The sequence below is a fragment of the Wyeomyia smithii genome, chromosome 2 (assembly GCF_029784165.1).
Source record: "Wyeomyia smithii strain HCP4-BCI-WySm-NY-G18 chromosome 2, ASM2978416v1, whole genome shotgun sequence".
Classification (NCBI taxonomy): domain Eukaryota; kingdom Metazoa; phylum Arthropoda; class Insecta; order Diptera; family Culicidae; genus Wyeomyia; species Wyeomyia smithii.
This window is the reverse complement of record NC_073695.1, coordinates 211,821,272-211,833,902: the sequence shown is the minus strand read 5'-3', so window position 1 is coordinate 211,833,902 and position 12,631 is coordinate 211,821,272. Positions and strand designations below refer to the sequence as shown.

Here is a 12,631-nt window from a genome sequence, read left to right as displayed (position 1 = left end):
GAAGGCAGGCATTTTTCTGCCGTTTAAGTCGGCTTAATTCCCTGTTACCCCACGCTGGTCTTCGGCGCGGGCGCACACGGGGAACATAAAGTGAAATTAATTCTAGTATTTTAGTGGTAAAACAGGCAACAGCTTCATCGACGTCATTACAGGTAGTTAGAAACGTCCAGTCAATACCAATAAGTGCTGTATTAATAGCGTCAAAATTACTTCGCCGAAAATCATAAGCATTCGAGTCAAATTCCTCAACAAACATAGCATTATCTGGCCTATCAATCCTACCATCACGGGAGGGTGATGAGGGTCAATATTACTGAGTACATCGAGTGCAGTGGTAACAGAGCAAGCTGGCAAAGCATGTTGATTAGCGAAAATTAAATCCAAGAGCCTTCCATTCGGATTGAGCACCGAATTAATCTGGTAAAGACCATTCAAAGCTACACCATCTAAAAGACGGGCACTGCCAATATTAACAGCTGAATGTTGCGCATCAACAACCATATATCTACCGTTCGGGTGCAATGACCAAGCTAAACCAGCGCGATTGTAATCTCCAAATAACAATAAATCATCATTGGGGCCGAGCGATTCATTAACAATTTCAATTGACGAAAGATGGTGATCGATAACTTCTATTTCATTGCGTAGATTTGGCGGTATATAGATAGCACCAATCACTAGCTTTGCATTCATGGTAGCAATGGTAACCCAAAGCTGCTCAAGTGAATCATCCATTGCATTGCTTAGTAGCGAAGACGGTATTGAACTAAGAACTGCAATAATCACTCCGCCACCACAGGCTTTATTACTATTTTTAGAGCAGCGATCAGAACGAAAAACGGTATAATCTGTACCAAACAACTGGCACGAGTTGATTTGCGAATCAAGCCAAGTTTCCGTTAGCACGATGCAATCGTACGGGGAAACTGACACTGCGAGACTAAAATCCGTGATTTTGCTGCGTAGGCCGCGAACATTTTGATAGCAGATTAACAGCGGTGCAGAAACTGGCAGACTGGTTTTTATCAGCTGTTCATTGTTGTCCGTGTCACCAAACGACGAGCTATGGCAGAAGAAAGAAGGGTGATTTTTTTGAAAATTCATAAAAGGCATTAACTTAACTGGACTGGGGGCCCGGTGGCCCCCATGTTCCAACGGCGGTTGATCAATTAAATTTACCCAGTCAGGCGGGACGCAGGTGTTGACAAATCGATTCGCGGGATTTTGCTCGTGTTGGGCATCCAAAAATCCTGAGACCTATTCCTTTGATCCTCGAAGGCACGATAATATATTCCTTTTGGCCAAGTAGATGGATCAAGCGCATTATCTTTCATATGTAAATCGACGCCGACTTTAAATGAAACAAAAGCGAACGATTTCAAATCAGCATCTTTCTTTATTAATTTCTTGACGAACGGTTTAGCGCCAGGCATACATTTCTGCACAAGTGCAGCAACGTCCTCTTCAGAGACGTGCGGGGCAATGCGTGAGAGGTACAACCAAAATTTTTCTGGTGGCTTGGGCACAGTCTCAACGATTTCGTTTATATTCTCAGCCGATCGCGTTCCACTGAGTAATTTTTTTGCGCTTTTGGGCAGTTTTGGAGTTTCATCTGGAGAAATTATTCTCGGGCGCTTAGTTGAGCGACTGCTGCATTGAACGGACGTAGTCGACACAGAATGTATCTTTTCCGAGACAGACTTAATTAAATCATTGGTTTGACCAAGCTCATCTTTAATGCCATTCATACAACAGTTGATCAAATCAGAAACAGATGAGATCACAGTATTGTTAATATCAGGTGCCGCTTGCTCTTTCAGCTGATCAACAGCTTTCAGACAATCAGCACAGAACCACAACAAGTTTGTTTGCCCGTTGACAAAGTCGAGATTCGAGCGAATCCACCCGAAGCATTTTATATGGGCAACACGATCACATAAATGGCATTTAATCAGATTTAGGTTTTTGATTGGCTCGGAGCATTCATAGCAGCATTTATCCATATCGAGCAAAACAGTCGACACAACCAAAAAAAAAAAATGCTCAAAGGCGATAGCGCAATGCACAAGTTGTCGAGGTGGAAAGCTCTTAGATGCTGATTGGAGTGAGTGCTCACAGATGGCGCGTTACAAGAAGAGCGCGCACAGAGTATGAATCAATTAACAAAGGGAAGAGAAGTCACTTTAACTTGCAGCTAAATCACAATAATAACGTCTCAAATCACTGAGTTAATGCAGGTTCCACACTGGTTGATGATACTTTGAATTAGAATAACAAACTTCAAATAGATCAAATCAGTAAAACAGCCTAAAAACGAATTTAAATACAGAGCTCAAAAACAGTCACTGGAGCGTCACAGACGTGTTGCCAAAACTTCCAGACTTGATAGAGCCAGGAGGTAGAGAGCATAAAAGCCGCTCTCTGAAGCAATACCAAGCGGTCGTCCCGTCCCACATAATAATGGACTGGAGACTGGAGGGTTTTAGTGGGTCAAACCACACACTACCTGTGGTTGGTCTCTCAGGTGTTTGGCAGCAAATTTTCCCTCTACCTGGAATAAAAAAAAGTCCAATCGTACCAGTATACCGTTCTGGTAGAATATCGAAGTTCGCAGGTTGCTTCTTCTGCACTTCCTACTCGTCGAAAGCATCCACTTATTCTTCGTCGAATTCGCAATATACGTTTTTTTCTTCTTCATCCGGTTCACACAAGATGCCTGTCTCCGTTCTTGGACTCACCTGGTCATGAATTCTTTCGTGTCCTTCACATTCTTGTTGGGCTCCAAGAAACATACGCCACGGCTGATGACGATTTGGTTTTTTTCTTCTTCTTTTTGATCTTGCCGCTGCTCTCACCCAGGAACGCCTTGCACTTCCGCGTACGATGTCCCAGCTTGCCGCAGTTGTAGCACTCTGTAGTTTTCCAAGGCGCACGTGTTCCGCCCATGTGCAACTCTTAGTCGTCAAAACCAGAATTTTCCGGAGTTTTCCCGCTTAGTCCACCAGTTTTACCTTCACTAGAGCCAGAGTGAGATCGTCCGCATTCCACGCTTCCTTCATTTCGAATTTGGAATTTTCGAGGCGATAAGATTCCCTGTTGTTACCTACCTGGAAGTTCTGATTAGTGCCGAAACCGGGGAAGGGTCACTCGCTGTCTCAGCGCCGTCTTGTAACAAATCTGAGCGTGTTGGCGTGGTTCCTGGTTATACGCACATACAGAGCTGCTCCATCCGTAGCTATGCTTTCTTGGAGAACAACAATGTTTGTTAATTCGAGTTGCTCAGTTTGACGATCTTCGCTCACTCCATCGCTTCGAGGTGAAGGTAAATTGTTTATTGGACCCCATTACCCCTCTTGAATCTAGATACGTCTTAAGTTCATTGCTGTTTTCTTAAACTCAATTTTAATCTTTCTAGGATCACTTCTGGAGTCATATTCATAGAGAATACGGCCTACAGTTCGTTGAACTCGTTCATAAATCTGATTGTGGGTTCGTGCTGTGTATAGTTCCTTGTTCTCAAAAGATGATCAAAGACTCTTCGACGACCGGAGATTCGGTCTTTCATTAATGTTGAGTCGGTCGAACAGGTAAGATCTTTCAATACGTCCGCTGAGTATATTACAGAAACACACACATCTTATGTCTGCTACTCATTGTTTCAAGGTGTACCAGACAGTAAAGATTTTCGTATTCTGGTAGCCTTCCATTCCATCCAGGGTGCCTTAAAGCTAATTTTACGCTAAACTGATTCTAGTCGTTGCCATATTTTGGTCACCAAACCACACTCGCGAAATCGAGTTTCGTTTTGACGAGACTGATGTAGACTGCAAGGGTTCGCAAACTCCCGTCCGAATCTTCGAGTGAGAGCAAAGTGTTGCAACGGTTCCTTTAACACTCTATCGATATGGTTTTTGAATGTGGGAGACCAAACCCAGGTCTCGAACATTCTCTACGCGTTATAAATTGTAAGGTCCTAACATGTAGTCAAATTATATCGGTCGAACTCTTCTGTTGTCCGTTATGACAGAGCATTTAGTAGCATTTATACTAAGTCCATTTACATCAACGAAACTCCCAAAATTATAATCTAACCATTACAGAAAGATTCGATGGTTTCTGAATGATAGCTCAATAGGGCTACACCTAACCATGTATCAACGACACGTTGTAGATTGTCCAGTAGGTAACACAAAATATTTGTCTGCATGTCCTCACGCCAAAATATACCTTTTGTTAAGCAAATGCCGGTTGTGACGTCCAACAAAACCACATTGGAATTGGCGAGTTGCGTTAGCCGCTGATGTCCAGGCTTCCCTTTTGGTTGGAAACGTTATAGGTTCTAACGACGTGGTCTGTTGTTATAATCGTGAACCGGAATATGCTTGAAGAACAAACCTAACGAGAATTTATAAAGAAACAAAATTCGAGACAGTTAAAGATATTTCAGACACTTACCTTCGGAACATCTATACACCATAATGTAGCAATTTCCACAAAGCACTTTTATACATTTTATAAGTTTTAGTATAATTTGTTGAAAAATTTCATTCGATGACCTGCTCTAAGATGTTTTGCCTTTTAAAGTACAAGTCGCATACTTTTTCACGATTCGCTTCGTGACCACGCATTTTGACTATTGCTATTAAACTGAGTTAAAACCCTAGTATTAAGTTGAAAAAAATTCAAGTTATTTTATTACCATGACAACTGCCATGCGCAATATATAACGTTTATGCGTACCGTAACTGACTTTGATCACTGTACCTCTTTTTTGAAAATGTGGTAAAAAAGCGTTCGTTGTGCTTGGGATTTGTCTTCATCTTCACTGATTGTGTTGATATATGTCTGCATTGCTACTACTCATGCATTTCCTGCTATTTGAAGAGTGTTTCTCATGATAAAATATTAATTGAAAATGAAGTGTATTTTTGGCGATTTTTGTTGCATACAAACAATCGGTTCAAGCGGATTCAAAACAACAAGATGCAATACGTAAAGTTTTTTTATTTTGTTCCCAGATTAGTTCTTAAGATGAACAAATACTATAACAAGGCATTTCTTTGTTACTTTTGTATGTTTTTCCTCGAAGGCAATGTTGAGTCCCAATAATCTCCACAGCGTAATACATATTTCTTCTTAACAAAAACCCAAGACGTGAAGTAATATGCAAATTTGGACAATTGCATAAGTCATATTCCACGTGGACTAGTTTTTGCAGATTTTAGACCATCTTCTCTCTCAGTGGATAATCATTTATATATATTCTGAAAATTATGTATGAATCTTGGACATTCGCCAACATAAATTGTTCACGTAGAATGTGAATGGCCCCCAAATTGCTTTTCATATTTATGAACTCGTTTAAGTCGTTTTATGCTGTTTAATTTAGTAAAAGTAGAAAAGTGTAACTCCAAATTCATCAAAATAATGAAGTGATCAAAGTCACCCCGGAATGATGATTGGTATAAAAATTTTAGAGAATATTTTAAAACAGCAAAATTGTTGCTAAACTTCTGAAATAGTGACTGAATCTTTCTCAATGCACGCCAGTACTTATTTTAAAAATATTAAACAAGTCTTTTTTCAGTATATTATGAAAATATTTAAGAACAATCAAAAAAGTGATCAAAGTCACCTCAGTTTACGGTATCGGAAGGCTTGGTTTTCAATTTTGAGCCGAAAATGATGAAAAATAAACATAACTTAATAAGGTGTGTTGTTGGCCTCATTTCAAGCTGGATCAACGTAAGATATTTTTAAACAAAAATTTCAGTAATTTCAAGCGGAAAAAACTGTTGTTTTCTTGTTCCTAGATTTTTTTGAAAATCGAAATGTGTAATTTTGTTAAATATAAAATCAAAAATCGAGGATAAATAAAATTTTCACCGATGAAATAATTCAAGTTTTGTGTTCATGTTTTGAAACTAGAAGGCTAAAACTTTGATCCTACGGAGAAACATTTTGGGTAATTTAGGTTTTTATAAAAACATTTTTTTAACATAGCCTAAATTCCTCCATCTCCATTGGCTATATTTCTCCAGCATTCTAGTCTTTAGAGTTTGAAGTATGTAGACACCATGCATCATCGGTCTCCGCAATTCCTCAACTTTCTTGAATTATTTTACTTTATTATATTCATGTTCGTACCTCATTGCGCCCCGAATATTCAAACCTAAGCTGGTGCTAATCACTGAGCTAACTTTCGTTAATAAAAATTGCCGTAAAATAGAGCGTAATAAAACCAGTCCCCCGGAAGTTAGCGCGACCCCGCGCGGAAACAAAACGAGAAAGATTTCAGATTTAAAGCCCCCCATGAATATCCCATAAATTACGTAACTTTCATCGTTAAGTTAATACTCTCGTTAAACGACAGACCATCAGCGAGGCACCAGCAGCCGATTGAAGGCGGAGTGTGGGAACAAAGTTTGAAGTTTCCCAGCTCACCAAGGACACTTGCGCGTCGTCGTTTGCGCTCTATAGGGCAGAGGATATCATCAAACTGTTAAAGTGATTTATTTCCCGTTTCCGGCTGGCTGCTAGCACTGCACTGGGTTAGTCCCTGAGCGACCAAGCAAGTACGCGAAAGCATTCTTAATGGGGAAAGGATTAATCCTCGCGAGCTCATCAAATACATCCACTGGAAAATAAGAGAGAAAAACACGCCGGTGAACAATAAAATATAAATTAAGCTTGTCGACGGTTTTAAACTCAACTTCTAGGCTAATGGCGGTGTGCAACCACGCGTCTCCTCCATCTCAGAAAGAGAGGTAGAAGCTGATTTCATAAACCTGACTAGGGAAGAGTAAGTTGAAGCACACTCCCCAAAGTGGGGTAGCTCAATTTCTTTGTCGGCTTCACATCCACATTTCAGTGCTCTTGACATCGTAATACCGGGATGAAGTAAAGTTCCAGAACATAGTCCAGGAACAAACGGAAAAGTGAGTGAACTAAAATCCGATGAAAGTTCGTTAAAAAAAGGCTAAGTGCAAATCTAGAGTGAAGGGCGAGAGGCAAAGAATATATAAATATACACTTTTAAATCTGATATAAAGTCCAACTTTCAAGTGTAAAACAAACAGCCGAGATTTGAGAGAGTAAATTGATTTTCCTGTTCTACGGAAGTTAAAGTCGGTTGTTGGCAGCACCACCACCATAGAAGGCGGAAAAGTGCAAAGTAAGTGCTGGAGATGCAGAAACAGACTGAAGTCCTACCCTGAACTGAAAAAGCTTTTGCACATTTCAGCAAACTAAATATTTTGCCGGTGGCAATATTTGTTTCGATGATCCCACATTCGGAACCAGTCACAGCACAGGACAACAGACATCGTCCGCACCCGATCTGAGCAATTGTCGTAACGACTTTTCGATGATCCCCGAACGTACCACACCGCTTGGCTGCTTTCGAGGGCCACGAGGGTCGGAATCGAAAGCCATGTTTCGGTATCGGGAATCGAGCACTATTTCACCGACTGGCAGGAAAGAGAAATGGTCACGTTTCGGCCGTCCGTTGAAGACAGCCATGCAGTAGCACGGTCAGCATTGTCTTCTCATCTTTTGCCGTGTGGTGGTCAGTGGACCATAAATCTTTAATTATCCGGTGATCCCTCGGGGGAAATCGTTTTCTCGCTGCAAAGTATCAGCCTTTTTTTTGGCTTCCGCCTTGAACCGACGGGAAAATGGTCCGTTGTTCTGGCGAAGGAATGCACCGTGATAAATTGGCTCATTATTCTGCAATTCATCTTCATTAAGCACTTTTCCCAGTGTCTATTTTTGTTCCATAGTAAAAATAGAGTTTTATATGTAATTTCAGCTTAAGGCTTGATAAGTTCAAGCAACCAAGGAAATCTTTAGTTGTGTTAAGAAGTGATAAATGTTGTCTATTTCAGGTACGTTTTAATCTCACAGTAAATCGCCCTGACGGAATTAAATCATCTCCTTTACACACATTGAACTGCCCGTATGAGAATTTTAGGGAAAATTACCAAAATGGTTGCTATCACATTCACCCTTGTAGAGATTCCTATTCTCTGCACTCATAGAGTAAACAAATTGAAGGTGGCAGCACCGTCACTCTGTCAGAGCGAATAGAGATTTGCTTAAATGTTGCATTGGTTACAAATTACGTTAACAACTGAAAATCCAAGATAAATTAGCAAGCTGAGGTTTCATAAAAGATATCCAACATCAAACAGCATGTTGAGCAGAGTAAGTTAATCTCCTCCACTACATTGTATTCTCGTTAAAGTTGTTCACCACAACCAGGCAATTCCGGTTGGAGCTATAAAATCGCATTACGGGAATAGCAAAAAATAACATTCAACAGCTGATGCACAAATTAAAGCAATCGCAATCTCACAATCTCTCATTCTCACTTACTGTTCGGTATCACAACATAATAAAATATATATGGTATAATATGTATTGTGTGGAATATAACACATAGCATCTCCTGCCCCAGGATGTAACAAGCGAGAGAAGAAAAAAAAATGCCAAGAAACACTGACTGCACCAAACAGCTTTGTCTTGTCCGGATGTACCGAGCGGCCAGTAAAGTTAATTCCAGCATCCGCCGAGAACAGAAATCATGTACACCATAAAGCAGCTGCTCTAATGAGAAACTGGCCACATGAACTAGTCAAACAAAAGTACTTGAAGCGTATAAAGACGAAAGAATATTGCCGCAAGAAACACGATAAATTTCCGCTTTTAGTAACTTTGGCCGGCAGAGCGGTTCGGCGCGGTTGGCATGGGCAACAGATGTCGGCACCATTGGACTGACGGAAGGAGGAAGTTTGGCAGACGTAAATTGTGGGAGGAAGCAACTGCCCCGGGTAGGCGGATGAAGATCCGCCTCACTATACCGTGTTTGTGTGTTTGCTGGCCGTTATTTAGTGCATATTATGAATTTAAGTACAGCGTATATTTTTTTCCTTTTATTGTGTAGGCCGTCCAAATATGTGACAATATATTAAGAAAAGCTTTCTGTCGCATGACACATCTATGTTTATTGTTGTCATTTGGAGTTATGATTTAAGAATGTATCATACTTTGACTTCAACTTAAAATAAGATGATGCAAGACAAAGTTGAAATTTTTCATTTGCGATTTTCGGTTTTGTTTTTGTCATTAAGCCGTTACAAATTTTAGTGTTATTTTATGTCAACACATAAATGTGTGTATAGGGTTTTAAGTTCCAACTTTAATTCATTTGTTTGCCTTAATCGAAACCTCTTTTAACTTCTGACTATTTAGCAATATTTAGAAATACGGTTTTGTATCATGATTGAAACAGTGCGAAAATGTGCCAAGATAAAAACAATATTTTATATGCGATATTGCTTCACTGTTTAGCGAAAAAATAGCTAAAATATAGACCAGTACAGTCAAACCTGTTTTTTGCGCGACGTTTTTTTCTGCGATTTTTTTTTTTTTGTGCGGCTGTTTTTTATGCGGTAATTCAGTTTTTGCGAATTTTTTTGTGCGGTATATGAAAAAGGACCATATCCGACAAGATTTCCAGCCATTTAGTTTTTCCGATGCATGGAATGAATTTCAACGCATTACATAAGTGTTGCGTCAAATATGCCAGTTTAACGAAAGAAAAGTCACGTATTGCTAGCCTAATAAAGATAGCGGTTGGAAAGACTAGTATGTTTAAAAAAGTTACGTTTATCAATCAGATGATTTAAATTTTTTCTCATAGGTATTCTAAATCAGCGTCATTTCGAGTTATTTCCATGCGATTTATTTTGTGCGGTCTCTATCCCCCGCACATAAACAGGTTTGTCTGTATCATCAAACAACTTCTCTTGATAATGTTTAAAATGCTTCCTTAATATTTCTGAAGTAATTCTATAAATATTTAAAAAAATCATTTTCGAACACAATTCGCCCTTACGATTGCTACCATGCCTTGTTTTTAAGCAGTGATAATGGAATCAAATATTCAAAGATTGCACTATACTTTTTAGTAAAATAACATAACTATAACATACAGAATTCACGTAGAAACATTTCTCGTGCGAAGTCTTGGCTTCAAAGTTGTAAATGCGAGTGCATGTTTTGTATCATGATCGGAACAGCTTACTCTACCGCTTCACTTTGTCTGTGTTTGATATAAAGGTGAATTTCATGTGGGTACAATTCATGGAAAAGTTTTTGTTAGAAGAACTTCTTTCCTTGAGAGAGCTCACTTTAAAATGTTGAAGAAAGCTTCAGGCAATTAAACAGTACATAAAAAACACTTTAATTCAAGTGGATCCGAAACAAAAAGGGCTGGTCCGATTATGCCATTTTCCGTTCCGATCATAATACAAATTCTGTGATCAGAAAAAAACGATACACAGGTAAGTTCCGTTTTTGGCACGTTCCGTTTTTTGGCACGTTCTGATTTTGGCAACTTTTGGTTCCGTTTTTGGCAACACAGTTTTTTTTCTAATTCTTTCTAATCTTCTACTGATTGGCGGCTCAAAACTAATCCTCATAGTTTTGTACTAGTGTAAATACATACAATATATGACACATTTTTGACTAATCGACTGAGAGACTGGCAAGGTTCTCTTAGAATGTAATGAGCATTTGTGAGTGTGTAGGCCTTACTACACTAGAAAACTTTGCATACTTTTTTATTGAAAATTCATCCTGACTATTATTTGAAAAGGTCTGAAGTTTGAACCTCTTTTTCAAAATATCGATATATCTAAATAATGAAAAAACAAGAAATGATTTTAAAAAACGGTCATCTAAGATTTTTTTAGACACTAGATTTTTAGATAGACAATTCACACTCCTAAGGAGCAAATGTTCAAAAAAACGCATGCATTTTTTTCTAAATAAAAGATAATTCCCATGTTTTCTTCTTGTTTATATGAATAATAAAAGTTTTGTCTCCAACTTTAGAAACATAATTTACTCAACAAAATGTAGAACAAGACAAAGAAAGTACTGTTTTTCGAAATATTTTTCATTGAAAAAGTAAGCTATAAAATATTTGTTACAACCAAATTTCCACAGTTTCGACAAAAAAAAACAACATTGATGCGAAATGAAGCTTATAATCACGAAAATACAATTGGACGCTGTTCCGTGGAACATTCTGTTCAATTCGTTTGGTTATAAATTACTTGAAGAGATTAAATAATAACAAACCTTTTTTCACAAAGCTACCTCTCTCAATGACTCTTCAGCAATAGGACAAGAAGAAGAAGAAGAATATATGGGACTAATCCTTCGTTGCGCCTTAAATGATCAGTTGCATTTTCACTCGTGAGACAGAATTAAAGACACTTTAGGGTGAATGTGATGTCCAACTAATATTCAAATATTGTTTACCAATATTCGAAATGATAAAAAAGCCAAAAATTCTCAGATAAAAATGTTCCGTTTTTGGCACTGTTCCTTTTTTGGCAACTGAAAATCGAGGAGCGTGTTGCCAAAAACGGAACATACCTGTATTTGAATAAATTCACGTCAGATATGCTATAGATTTTGTTTCTGTAAACCAGATCGATAAATTGTTCCAATAAACGTTTCTTGGTTCCTAAAATGGTTTTTCGATGATTCCAGTCTTAATCAGTTACATATCTTAGATGCTACATAGCTTATCAAGACCTCAAAAAAAGAAACGATTTTCGCCAATTTTAGGATTGAGTTTGAAGTTATTTTATTACTTTACTTTACTTTACTTTACTTTACTTTACTTTACTTTACTTTACTTTACTTCACTTTACTTTACTTTACTTTACTTTACTTTACTTTACTTTACTTTACTTTACTTTACTTTACTTTACTTTACTTTACTTTACTTTACTTTACTTTACTTTACTTTACTTCACTTTACTTTACTTTACTTTACTTTACTTTACTTTACTTTACTTTACTTTACTTTACTTTACTTTACTTTACTTTACTTTACTTTACTTTACTTTACTTTACTTTACTTTACTTTACTTTACTTTACTTTACTTTACTTTACTTTACTTTACTTTACTTTACTTTACTTTACTTTACTTTACTTTACTTTACTTTACTTTACTTTACTTTACTTTACTTTACTTTACTTTACTTTACTTTACTTTACTTTACTTTACTTTACTTTACTTTACTTTACTTTACTTTACTTTACTTTACTTTACTTTACTTTACTTTACTTTACTTTACTTTACTTTACTTTACTTTACTTTACTTTACTTTACTTTACTTTACTTTACTTTACTTTACTTTACTTTACTTTACTTTACTTTACTTTACTTTACTTTACTTTACTTTACTTTACTTTACTTTACTTTACTTTACTTTACTTTACTTTACTTTACTTTACTTTACTTTACTTTACTTTACTTTACTTTACTTTACTTTACTTTACTTTACTTTACTTTACTTTACTTTACTTTACTTTACTTTACTTTACTTTACTTTACTTTACTTTACTTTACTTTACTTTACTTTACTTTACTTTACTTTACTTTACTTTACTTTACTTTACTTTACTTTACTTTACTTTACTTTACTTTACTTTACTTTACTTTACTTTACTTTACTTTACTTTACTTTACTTTACTTTACTTTACTTTACTTTACTTTACTTTACTTTACTTTACTTTACTTTACTTTACTTTACTTTACTTTACTT

At 37.2% G+C, this 12,631-nt stretch overlaps 1 long non-coding RNA gene across 1 annotated transcript; it reads left to right on the top strand.

The window, feature by feature from the left end:
* Positions 1–6,800: 6,800 nt before the first annotated feature.
* Positions 6,801–8,056, top strand: LOC129725666 (uncharacterized). Its single transcript, XR_008728139.1, has 3 exons — positions 6,801–7,174; positions 7,244–7,532; positions 7,887–8,056. It is a non-coding gene; the product is annotated as an uncharacterized LOC129725666 (long non-coding RNA).
* Positions 8,057–12,631: the final 4,575 nt, after the last annotated feature.